The 12,065-nt window shown below is 49.8% G+C and overlaps 1 protein-coding gene across 1 annotated transcript in view; it reads right to left on the bottom strand.

Moving 5' to 3' along the window:
• apof (apolipoprotein F) overlaps window positions 1–10,072 on the bottom strand; it is a 36,141-nt gene extending 26,069 nt beyond the window's left edge. The window contains exon 1 of the mRNA XM_069936430.1: window positions 9,944–10,072. The gene's annotated coding sequence lies outside the window, so the exon portion shown is untranslated. The remainder of the gene's footprint in view (window positions 1–9,943) is intronic.
• Between the last annotated feature and the right edge of the window lie 1,993 nt (window positions 10,073–12,065).

Consider the following 12,065-nt stretch of genomic DNA (forward strand, 5'->3'; position numbering starts at 1 on the left):
AAAAAAATGCTTTACGATTGCCATGAGTCTTTCCAGGTCAAACCAGTCCTGTTGCTCTCTGTTGGAGTTAATGTTTGGCTTCAGGGTAGCCCCAGCATCTGGGACACTCTGAAGATTGAATTGGTTGGTGGTCATCAGGTAAGGCAATGTCTGAGAAAAGTTTAGGTGTTTGAGATTTTTTAAAATTAAATTTAGAGATGCACATTGGTAACAGGCTCTTCCAGCCCATGAGCTCATCCACCCAAATGCACCGATACAAAGCTCGTACATTTTTAGAGGGTGGGAGGGAACCCGTTTATTCTGAGGAAGAATGTACAACCTCCTAATAGAGAGTAGCAGATTCCTGAATCCAGGTCGCTGGGGATGTAGTAGCGTGAACCACCACCCTAACAGATCTATGACTTCCCAACCATGGTGGTTCTGTCACAATGTTGGGTTTGTTTTGGGCCCAGGCTGATGGAGGTACTAGTTGATCCACAAACCATTTGCACCTGTTATGTACGGGTCCCGTGGGCAACCTTGATGACTCGTGACCCAGTTGATAACACGTGGGCATGAACCCCCCCCCCCCATGTGGTCACAAGGAGAACAGCACCCGAGGTCAGGATCACTGGAGCTGTGAGGTAAGTGGCTCTACTAACTGTGTCACTATACTGCCCATTCCCTTCCCAAACACCCACAGTGCCACAAACTGAGAACTAAGAATGTAGAACAGCACAGGAGTCAACATGATACCAAATTAAACTATGCTGACACATAGCCCTCCAATCCTTGCGTACTCAGCCTATTTAAGGCTACTGTGGTATCTGCCTCCACCATTTCCCCAGGCAGCCCATTCCAGGCACCACTTTTGCTCCATATATCTCTTTTAAACTCTCCCCCCACCTATCACCTTAATTGCATGTCCTCTTGTATAGGACATATTTAATCTGGGGGAAAAGATTCTGACTGTCCATCCTATTTATGAAGTCTCCCCTCAGCCTCTAACCTCCGAAGGGAACAACCCAACCTTGCCCACTTTATGCTCTCTAATCCAAACAATATCCTGGTAAGCCTCTTCTGTCCTCTTTCCAACACCCTCATGTCGTTCTTGTAATGGGACGACCAGAATTGCACAGTGCTTCACATGCGGCCTAACAAAATTTTTATATTACTGTAACATGACTTCCTTATTCTTGTACTCACTGCCCTGACCAATACTGTCAGCATTGTTTGTTACTCTAACAACTTGTGAGGTTTCTTTCAAGGAGCTATGGACCTGGATCTCAGATCCAGGTATACCAGTTAAGAGTCTTGCCATTAGCTGTGTATTTTCCCCTTATATTCAACATCCCAAAGTGCAACACTTGACACTTGTCTGGATTAAACACCATCTGTCATTTCTCTGTCCATACAAGTAACTGTCCTATATCCAGGCTATCCACAACTCCACTGACTTACAAAACCACCCGCATGCTTTTTCATCCAAGTCATTTACTGTATGTGTATGACAAAATAACAGGGGTTCCAACGCCGATCCCTGAGGAACAGCACAGGTCACAGGCCTCCAGCCAGAATAACGCCACTCCCCTCTTGTCTTCTCTGGGCCAGCCAATTCTGATTGCAAACTATCACCGCTTCATGGATCTCAGCTTCTTCGACCTTCTGGATCAGCCTGCCATGAGGGACCTTACTGAAGTCTATGTAGACCACATCCATCAGCCTTCCCTCATCAACCACCTTCATCACCTCTTCAAAAGGCTCAATCAAATTTGTAAGGGATGACCTGACTTGCACAAAATCATGTTGTTCCCAACCTGGCCATGACTTGCCAAATGTGCATGAATCCCATGGTTAAATATCCTCTCCAATTGCTTCCTTATCACTGATGTGAGGCTCAATTGCCTATAAAAGTGGTTCTCAACCTTTTTCTTTCCAGTCGCATACCACTTTAAGTATTCCCTATGTCATCGGTGCTTTGTGATTAGTAAGGGATTGCTTAAGGTAGTATGTGAGTGGAATGAAAAAAGTTTCAAAACCACAGTTTTAATCGTACCTAATTGACTTGTTATGTGCATGGTTTCATAACTCCAAAGGAAATGGGCCAATGACAATTTTTCTCAAGCAAAATATTTCAGTAACAAATGGGTCTAGAGCAGTGATTCTCAACCTTCCCTTCCCACTCACGTACCACCTTAAGGAATCTCTTACTAATCACAGAGCACCGATGGCATAGAGATTACTTAAAGTGGTATGTTGGTGGGAAGAAAAAGGTTGAGAACCACTGGCCTATAATTTCATGATTATACTTATCTCCCTTCTTGAATAGAGGTACAACATTGTCTATTCATCAGTCCTCCAAGATCTCACCTTTTTTAAAAATGTAGACATATAGCACTGTAACAGGCCAAATCTGCCCTACGAGTCTGTGCCGCTCGATTTACCTACACCCCGGTGCATTTTTTTGAAGGATGGAAGGAAATCGGAGCCCCCAGAGAAAATCCATGTAGATGCAGGGAGGTCGTACAAACTCCTTACAGACAGTGCGGGATTCGAACCCAGATCCGGTTCCGATCACTGGCATGCGCTAACCGCTATGCCAACCATGCTGCCCACCCATTGTAATTGAGGATACAAAGATCTTGGTCAAGGTCCCAATAATCTCCTCTCCTATCTGGAATATGTCCCATCAGTCCCTGGGAACATAGAACCATAGAGCACCGCAGCGTAGAAACAGGCCCTTCGGCCCAAGTAGTCTGTGCAAAACTGTTATTCTGGACAGTCCCATTGTCCGGGCCCCAAACCATAGCCCTCCATTTCCCTTCTATCCATGCAACTATACAAATCTTACTTATATATCCATTTTAATGCTCCTAATTAGAGCTAAAACAACTTCCTACCTGATGTCAAAATGCCCCACCACATTAGCATTCCGCACACAGGGCTCATTTTTGCAAAGCAAGGAAAATGATGTTGCTCTTATGTAGGCAGCAGGTAGATGTACTACTTCAGAGCAGCAGACACCCAGGTCCAATCCCAGCTGCTACTGTCCACATGGAGTTTGCACCTTCTCCCTGTGACCCCCACTCCGGACTTCCTCTAGGTGCTCCTGTTTAGTTGGTTAATTGGTCACTGAATTGTCATCATGGAGAATTCACAGGAAAGTGGGAAAGTGGGAAGAATAAATAATGGGATGAATGGCGAGAGGAACAAACTTTTATTTACTGGGTGTCAACCTCTGTGAAGACCTCTCCTGGGGCCTTTTATGTCAATGCAATCATGAAGAAGGCACACCTGGGCGATATTTCAAGAGATGCTTGATATGTCGCCAAAAACTTGAAAATTCCTACAGGTGTACCGTGGAGAACATTCTGAATGGTGCATCACTGTCTGGCATAGAGGTGCCAGTGCACAGGGCAGGAAAAGGCCAGCGCCATTATGGGCATTATCTTCTCTCCGTTAAGGATATCTTTAAGAGGAGGTGCCTCAAGAAAGCAGCCTCTATCATCAAGGACCCTTGCCACCCAGGCCATCCCCTTTTCTCATTGAAGGAGGTACAGAAGCCTGAAGACGCACACCCAATGGTACAAAAACTCTGCCATCACAGTTCTGAATTGACAATGAACCTAAGAACACTACCTCACTTTTTCTCTTTCTTGCACTAATTTATTTTTTGCTAACCTGAATAACATGGTTTTGAAAAGCGTTGGTTTTGACATAACGCGGTTTGAAATTTTTGACCTGCAGCCCTAAATTTGCAACGTTAAAGTTTCATTGTTGTTGCTATTTAAACCACCTCATAATACTTTGCAAGCTCGAGTTTAAAATATTTGATATATAGGTGATGAAATTGTGGAAAAGAGAGAGTCAAGTGGCTGCACTAAAAGTTATTTCTGTCCCTGCTGTTATCGGGCTCCCTGCTCTGTCCCGCGGTTAAAGCCTCATGTGAGCAATTTGACACAAATCTACATTAGACAAATATTTTCTTAAATAAACAATGTTCACTTATTGCCAATAAAGATCAGTTTTATATATCCCTTTTATAGGATTGGACGTATTACATTCAAGTGCATTGTAATATGCTCTAAACAGTACTGTTTTCCATAGCACTGAACTTGCTTGGAACGTATTAACCATGTTATACAGGGTATTCCTGTATTTACAAAATTGTAAATATTTTTACAATGTACAATATTTCTGCTGAAAAACAATAAAGTTCTTGGCACATGTTCAGGACAATAAACCTGATTCTGATTCTAATTATGAATGACAATAGGTTCTTGTGCCAGAGCACAATTGTGAGCATCCTGTCTGCCTGAATCATTGTGTGGCACGGTAGCGGCGAAGAATCGGATGGCAAGTCAATATAGAGGATCATCAAAATGGCCCTTTTCTCTGGAGACAGCATGTACTGGGAGCGCTGTTTAAAAAGGGCTCAAAGAGTTGTACAAGAACCTTTCTATCTGGAGAAACGCTATTTTATCTGGTTGTATGTGTACAGTCAGATGACGATAAACTTGAACTTGAACTCAATCCATCCCATCCCAATTGTAATCCCTTAACCCAGAAACTGAGGTTAATCCTGTTTACCATTCTTCAGTCCATCACTGGCGCACCTTGGCAGTGTGTGCAATCTACAAGATAGGCTCTTCAACAGAAACCTGCTCCTCCCCTCAAAACCTGCTGGCAGAGGCATAGAGAGACATGGCACGCAAAAGTGTCCCTCAGCGCACTGACCATCCTCTGTCCATCACCCACTCTGGACGCTTTGTTGTGCACCTTCACTCTGTCCGCTCCAACAGCAAGGATCTCCCAGTAGTCGACTGTGGTGGTACACCATCAGCTTACTGCAGGGGGCAACCTCTGACCTTGCATAAGTGTAAGTGGACAGGACAACACCTGGCCGGCTGCCAATCAGTCGGCCTGAATGGATCAAGCCCCACCCGGTCAGGTGTCAATCACCCTCCGGGATATAAGCCAGCGCCGGCCTCCCGAGGCCTCACACTGAGTTGCTGCAGCCAGAGCCAGCCTGGTTCTGTGGAGGTTTTTGTGGATTAAAGCCTGTTGTTCTGTCTTTACCTTGTGTGTGTCTGATTTTGTCTAACAGGGCACCACAATTTAATCCACAAAATTTTCCCACGGCTGCCATGGAAAATCTCCTGTTGCAGGGAGGCTCAAGGTCGACCCACGCCACCCGGAAGCCCAGACACATTTCCGAGATCTGGCAGCTCACGGTCGAGGCAATCATCGAGGCATATGAGGGCGACATCCTGGACTCCGATCGGAAGAGGTTGGTCCTACTCTGATCAAAGTTGGGTCCCCGAGCCTTCCAGATAACCAAAGACTCCACTACGTACAAGAGCGCAATGGAAACTCTTGAGAACTTGTACAAGCCTCCCCCCCCCCCCCATGAATGTGGTCTGTGCAAGGTACTTCCTCAAAACTTGAGCCCAGCAACCCAGGGAGATGGGTGAGTCTTACCTGGGGCACTTGCGAGAACTGGCCCAACCATGTCTGGCTGAACTCGGGGTAGGTGTGGAGGAGGTTAAGAGGCTGATCGGGGACACCTTCATCCGAGGGCTATGCTCGAGGCCATCTGGTAAAAGCTGCTGGAGGACAACATCTATGCCCTTACCAAGACTGTGGAAGTGGTCCAAACCCTGGAACCAGCAGCCCTGCACATCAAAGCCTACAATTCCGGTTTTCCTCAGGCTCCCTCATGGCCCTCTTACACTGCAGCTGCAGCCCCAGGCCGAGTTGGGGAGGAGAACGTCGCTGCAGCAGGTCCCCAGCGCCCCTGTAAGTACTGTAGGTCCTGGTGCAGGTCAGATTGACGATCACGCCAAAACTGCCCAGCTAGGAACCTGTATTGTTCCCGATATGGCAAGAAAGGCCACTTTGCAAAAGTGCGCCTCTCTAAACCTGCCGGCAGATCAGCAGCCTTCTATGACCTCCCTACTTCCCCCGCAGACCCCCCCCACGTGCGCATGCTGGACGACGCCATTGTCCCCGTGATGACTTCCATCTTCCCGATTTCGACTGCGCAACATCTGGCCCCGCCAGCAACCGTGGCAGCGTGTGCCCCGAGCATCTGCACCAGCCCTTGCCCTCACTGAGAACTACAGCAACATCATTTCCGGCTCACGGTGTGACGTCATTCCGGATGACGTAATGACATCACTTCCCCCGGCACAGCGGACACGGCTGGAGAAGGAGGCCAGCCATGCAGCGGCTCCCCACTTGCCGCCGCCATCTGGGGCCAGGCAGCGCCCGACACGGAGGGCCCCAATGACATGGTCAACACTGGCGATGACCAGGCCGCCCTATCGACGCTCCCCATCCCTCTGACTCTGAGATGGTCCTGGCCGCTACCAGGCTGACCAGGGACATTCCCCATGTTCTCAGGTGCTCGATGATGGACGTGCGAGTCAACAGGCAGGTAACAAAGTGCCTGTTGGACAGTGGCAGCATAGAGAGTTCCGTTCACCCAAGTGTGGCCCACTCCCTAAGGTTAAAGGTCAACCCCACCACCTGCTCGATCGCCCTGGTCACCAAGGATAAGACTGTTGGTACCCTCAGGCACTGCTTGGTCGATATAATGGTGGGAGGGGAGACTTACACAGGATTCAGACTCCTAGTCATGCCCAAACTCTGCGCACCATTCCTTCTGGGCCTGTATTTCCAGTGCCACCTGCAGATTGTCACCCATGCCTTCAGGAGGCCCCAACCATCACTCACATTGCACAGCACTCCAACCTACCAGCCCCGGCCAACCTGCAGCCTCTCCACACTGCGCATCACCCCTCCAGCGCTCTTCCCACATCTGCCGGCAGGTTTAGAGAGGCGCACTTTTGCAAAGTGGCCTTTCTTGCCATATCGGGAACAATACAGGTTCCTAGCTGGGCAGTTTTGGCGTGATCGTCAATCTGACCTGCACCTGGACCTACAGTACTTACAGGGGCGCTGGGGACCTGCTTGCGCTAGGCTGCAAGCCGATCGCCACCAGAAGTAGGCACTATTGCACTGCAGACAGGGACTTCATCAAGAAGGAGGTATGGCCTCTCCTGGCGGAAAGCGTTATAGAGCCCAGTGACAGCCCTTGGAGAGCCCACGTCCTGGTGGTCAAAGGGGGAAGTAAGCCGAGGATGGTCGTGGATTACAGCCAGACCATTAATCGGTACACCTAGATGGATGCCTACCCCCAGCCGAGGATCACCAACATGGTCAATGAGATTGCCCTCTACCAGGTTTTCTCCACGATTGACCTGAAGTCGGCGAATCACCAAATCCCTATCCACCCAACGGACAAGCCCTACACCGCCTTTGAGGTGGACGGGCCCCTGTACCATTTCCTCCGCGTTCCTTTTAGGGTCACAAACGGGGTCTCCGTCTTCCAGCGGGAGATGGATCACATGGTAGCCAGGCATAAGCTGAAGGCAATGTTCCTATATATGGATAACGTCATGATCTGCAGCCGTGACCAGCAGGACCACGATGCTAACCTGGAAAAATTCCTCCAGATGGCTGGGGAGCTGAACCTCACTTACAACAAGGAGAAGTGTGTGTTCGGCACCACCTGCCTCGCCATCCTGGGTACATCGTGGCCCATGGAGTCGTTGGCCCAGATCCGGAAAGGATGCGCCCATTAATGGAGTTACCTCTCCCCCCGACGCTAAAGGCCCTCTGCAGGTGGCTGGGCCTGTTCTCTTATTACTCGCAGTGGGTCCCTCACTTCTCGGACAAGGTCTGCCCACTGGCCCAAGCCACAACTTTTCCCCTCCCACCCAAGGCACAGGCAGCCTTCACCCGCATCAGGAAAGACATCGCGGACGCCACGATGCAGGCTGTGGATGAGGACTCCCCCTTCCAGATGGAGAGCAATGCCTCCGAGGTGGCCCTCACTGCTACCCTCAACCAAGGGGGGAGCGCCCCGTCGCCTTCTTTTCCAGGACCTTCCACGGCTCCAAGCTAGGGCACTCTACCATTGAAAAGGAGGCCCAGGTGATTGTGGAAGTGATCCGCCACTGGCACCACAACCTGGCCGGCAGGAGATTCACGCTCCTCACGGACCAGCGGGCTATGGCATTCATGTTTAACACTTCCCACAAGAGCAAGATAAAGAATGACAAGATCCTGCGCTGGAGAGTCATCCAGTACCACCCCGGGAAATTTAACGACTCCCCTGATGCTCTCTGCCGCACCTGCGCATCTATGCATGACGACAGGTTGCAGGCATTGCATGAGTCCCTCTGCCATCCGGGCATCACCCGGTTGTACCATTTTGTTAAGTCCCAAAATCTGCCGTACACCATCAGAGACGTCAGGGACATGACCGAGACCTGTCGGGTCTGTGCAGAGTGTAAACCCGGCTTCTTCCGCACCTCTCCCAGGCCCATGTTGTAAAGGCTACTTGGCCTTTCGAGCGTCTCGGCATGGACTTCAAAGGGCCCCTGCCTTCCACGAACTGAAACATCTACTTCCTCATGGTAGTGGACGTGTACTCACGCTTCCCTTTCGCTATCCCTTGTCCGGACACCTCCACAGCCACCATCATCAGGGCCCTGGGGCAGACCTTCACCATGTTTGACTACCCCACCTTCATCCACAGCGACCGGGGTGTCTAGTTTCATGAGTGACAAACTGCGCCATTACCTGAGAGGTATCGCGACCAGTCGCACTACAAGTTATAACCCAAGAGGCAACAGGCAAGTGGGCGAGAATGGGGTGGTCTGGAAGGCAGTCCTCCTGGCTCTCAGGTCAAAAGGGTGGGCCGTTGAATTCTGGCAGGATGCCCTGCCCGAGGCGCTCCATGCCATTTGGTCACTGCTGTGCATGGCTACCAATGAGACCCCTCACGAACATCTGTTCTCATTCCCGGGACCATTGCTTCCGCGTAAGCATGTACGGACACACAAGGCCGTCTCAACCCGGGACCTGGCACCAGCAGGACCACCCACCACACCACGCCACCCTCCAACCCAGGACGACGCTGACCAGGCATACATCCCTGTTCCCATGCAGCTATGGGGCATGCAGGGCCTCCTTGACCACCAGGGCACCGCTTCTGTCTTAAGTGAAGAACCCGCCCCCCCCCTCCCCCGCCACCCATCCAATACGACCCGCATATGTCGACCCCGGACCCCCTGGCCACCTCTCCATGCGGCACCACACCACGCCACACACACCCCTGCTGCCAGCCCCCCCCACTTCCCCTCTGATCAGTGACCAGGAGCCGGTCCTACGACAGTCACAGAGACCCAGCCGACCACCAAATCGTCTCAACCTGTAAATATTGTGTGTACATAGTGGGTGTGATTTCTTGTTACTGCTCCCCCTGCCCCTGGGACAATTTTAAAGAAATGGGTGAATGTGGTGGTAGACCACCAGCCTACTGCAGGGGGCATCCTCTGTACCTGCAGAAGTGTAAGGGGACAGGACAACACCTGGCCGGCTGTCAATCAGTCGGCCTGAATGGATCAAGCCCCACCCGGTCGGGTGTCAATCACCCTCCAGGATATAAGCCTGTGCCGGCCTCCCGAGGCCTCACACAGAGTTGCTGCAGCCAGAGCCAGCCTGGCTCTGTGGAAGTCTTTGTGGATTAAAGCCTGTTGTTCAGTCTTTACCTTGTGTGTGTCTGATTCTGTCTAACAGTGCACCACACCGACCACTTCAATTCCACACATTATTCCCACACTGACATGTCTGTCCATGGCCTCGAGTACAGTCAGGTAGAGGTCACCCGCAAATTTGAGGAACAGCACCCACTCTCCAACCAGATGGCACCAATGTCAACCTCCAATTTCTGTTAGCTCCCTCCCACTTCCTTGGTCTCCTTCTGACTCCTTTCCTTCAGCTTGCCACCCTCCTTCTCTTCTTTTTCCTATCAGAGAGAATCCTTCTCAGCCCCCTCCCATCTGTATCCACTTGCTGGCCCGTGCTTCTCCCCCACTGCCCTCCTCCTCACCTTCTTGTTCAGGCCTGTAGTGGCAATCTCCTTTGGCTTCCATGGACGTTGTGTGACCTGCTGAGTTCCTCTGGAACTGTTGGGCTCTGTTGTCTGCGCTAATCTGATGTTTTCACTCAGCGAGAGGGAAGTTCCAGTGCATAGCTGTGGGGGGAGGGGGGGAGGGGGGATGCGGGGGTGAGTGGAAGTCAATATGACTGCAGGGCATTGAGATTGACACATGATCAAAAAGGGGACTGAGGGATATTGACCTTGTGTAGTAAGATTGGTTTAATGATTGTGGGCCAAAGGACCTGCTGTCCTGTTCAATGGTCAAGAGTCCCGTTTTGTAATCTTCAAAATTTCTCCAAGCTTCTGCCATTCACCCTAACACTAGTTACACCACCTTGGCCAAGGCATCGCCATTCATCTCTGCAGAAAATATCCTGTGAGCCCTATTTTATATCAAGAAAAATTGGAACAATTTGCTTACAAAGCAGTCAGCCTGTGCACAAGAAGTTCTCAGAGAAAGCAGTAACATGGTTGGCAAATAATTTTTTTCTAAATTTAGATATACAGTACGGTAATGGAGGATGGGAGGAAACCGGACTACCCAGAGGAAACCCATGCAGGTCAGGGGGAGAGCATGCAAACTCCTTATAAGCAGCACCAGATTGGAACCTGGGTCGCTAGCACTGTAGTAGCTTTGCGCTAACTGCTACGTTAGCCAGTTTGAGACTGTCTGTAGGAATCCACTTTGTTTCACATCAAAACAACAATTTTTCTCTCCCTTTGTTCTTCTTATTTTGCAAGAACGGGCTATATTTAGTCATCTGCAGGGTTAGGAACCTGTCTCATCAGCAATGGGCAAGGACTTGCATCCAACTCTCACTTCCTGGATTTGTATGACCCAGTTTCTTGCAGCATTTCAGGCTGAAACTCATCACTTCTGTAACAATCCTCTCAGTTCCCGACTCCTTCAGTTTATCTGCCACTTCATGTGAGACATCTTCTTCAAAGCCTCTTTGTCCAAAGTAAGGGCATGGGCTTGAATTGTGGATCTGGGGTTTATGGTCCTAGATGTGTGCTGTGTAACTGGAAAGGGAGGTCCTTTTTTGCAGTCATACCTGGATCCTCGCTCGCATGTGGTGTTTGAAGACCCTGTTGTACTCCTGGAGCTGACAATTCCTGTTGTTCATGTGGACCCTCATCCAAGCTTACATCGGGATCTATCCAGTCTCTTGTATTCATGATCTGCTGAGTTGCACTCTACACATTGGGAAACACAATTGGAATCATAGATCACTGCCAAGTCCTAACAGAACACTGTCCATCCCAGCATACATATTCTCCAGGAGGGACCCAGACTTTTACTGTACACTGGAACCATCCAGTCCTAACTAAGAACTGTACACCTAGGATACATACTCCTCAGTGGGGACCCACTCCTGTACTGAACACAGGGATTATTCAGTCCTAGCTGAGAACACAACACTCAAGGTACATATTCCTTAGTGGGGATCCAGCCCTATTCTGTACACTGAGATGGCTTAGATGAGGGAATAGAAAGCAGCATCTCCAAGTTTGCAGACGACACGAAGCTGGGTGGCAGGGTTAACTGTGCAGAGGATGCTAAGAGTGACAAGTTGGACAAGTTAGGTGAGTGGGCTAAAGCGTGGTAGATGGATAAATGTGAGGTTATCCACTTTGGAGGTAAGAACAGGAGAGAAGATTATTACCTCTAGGTAAGACCTAGAGGCCTGGGTGTCACTGTGCACCAGTCATTGAAAGTGGGTATGCAGATACAGCAGGCAGTGAGGAAAGCGAGTGGTATGTTCATAACAAGAGGATTCGAGTACAGGAGCAGAGAGGTTCTACTGCAGCTGTACAGGGCCTTGGTGAGACCACACCTGGAGAATTGTGTACAGTTCTGGACTCCTTATCTGAGGAAAGTCATCCTTGCCATAGAGGGAGTGCAAAGAAAGTTTTCCAGTTTGATACCAGGGATGGTAGGAATCCTGGATCGACTAGGCTTCTACTTGCTGGAATTTAGAAGATTGAGGGGGGATCTTATAGAAACATATAAAATTCTTAAGGGATTAAACAGGCTAGATGCAGGAAGGTTGTTCCCAATTGGGGGAAG

This window comes from Narcine bancroftii, chromosome 5, assembly GCF_036971445.1.
Source record: "Narcine bancroftii isolate sNarBan1 chromosome 5, sNarBan1.hap1, whole genome shotgun sequence".
Classification (NCBI taxonomy): Eukaryota; Metazoa; Chordata; class Chondrichthyes; order Torpediniformes; family Narcinidae; genus Narcine; species Narcine bancroftii.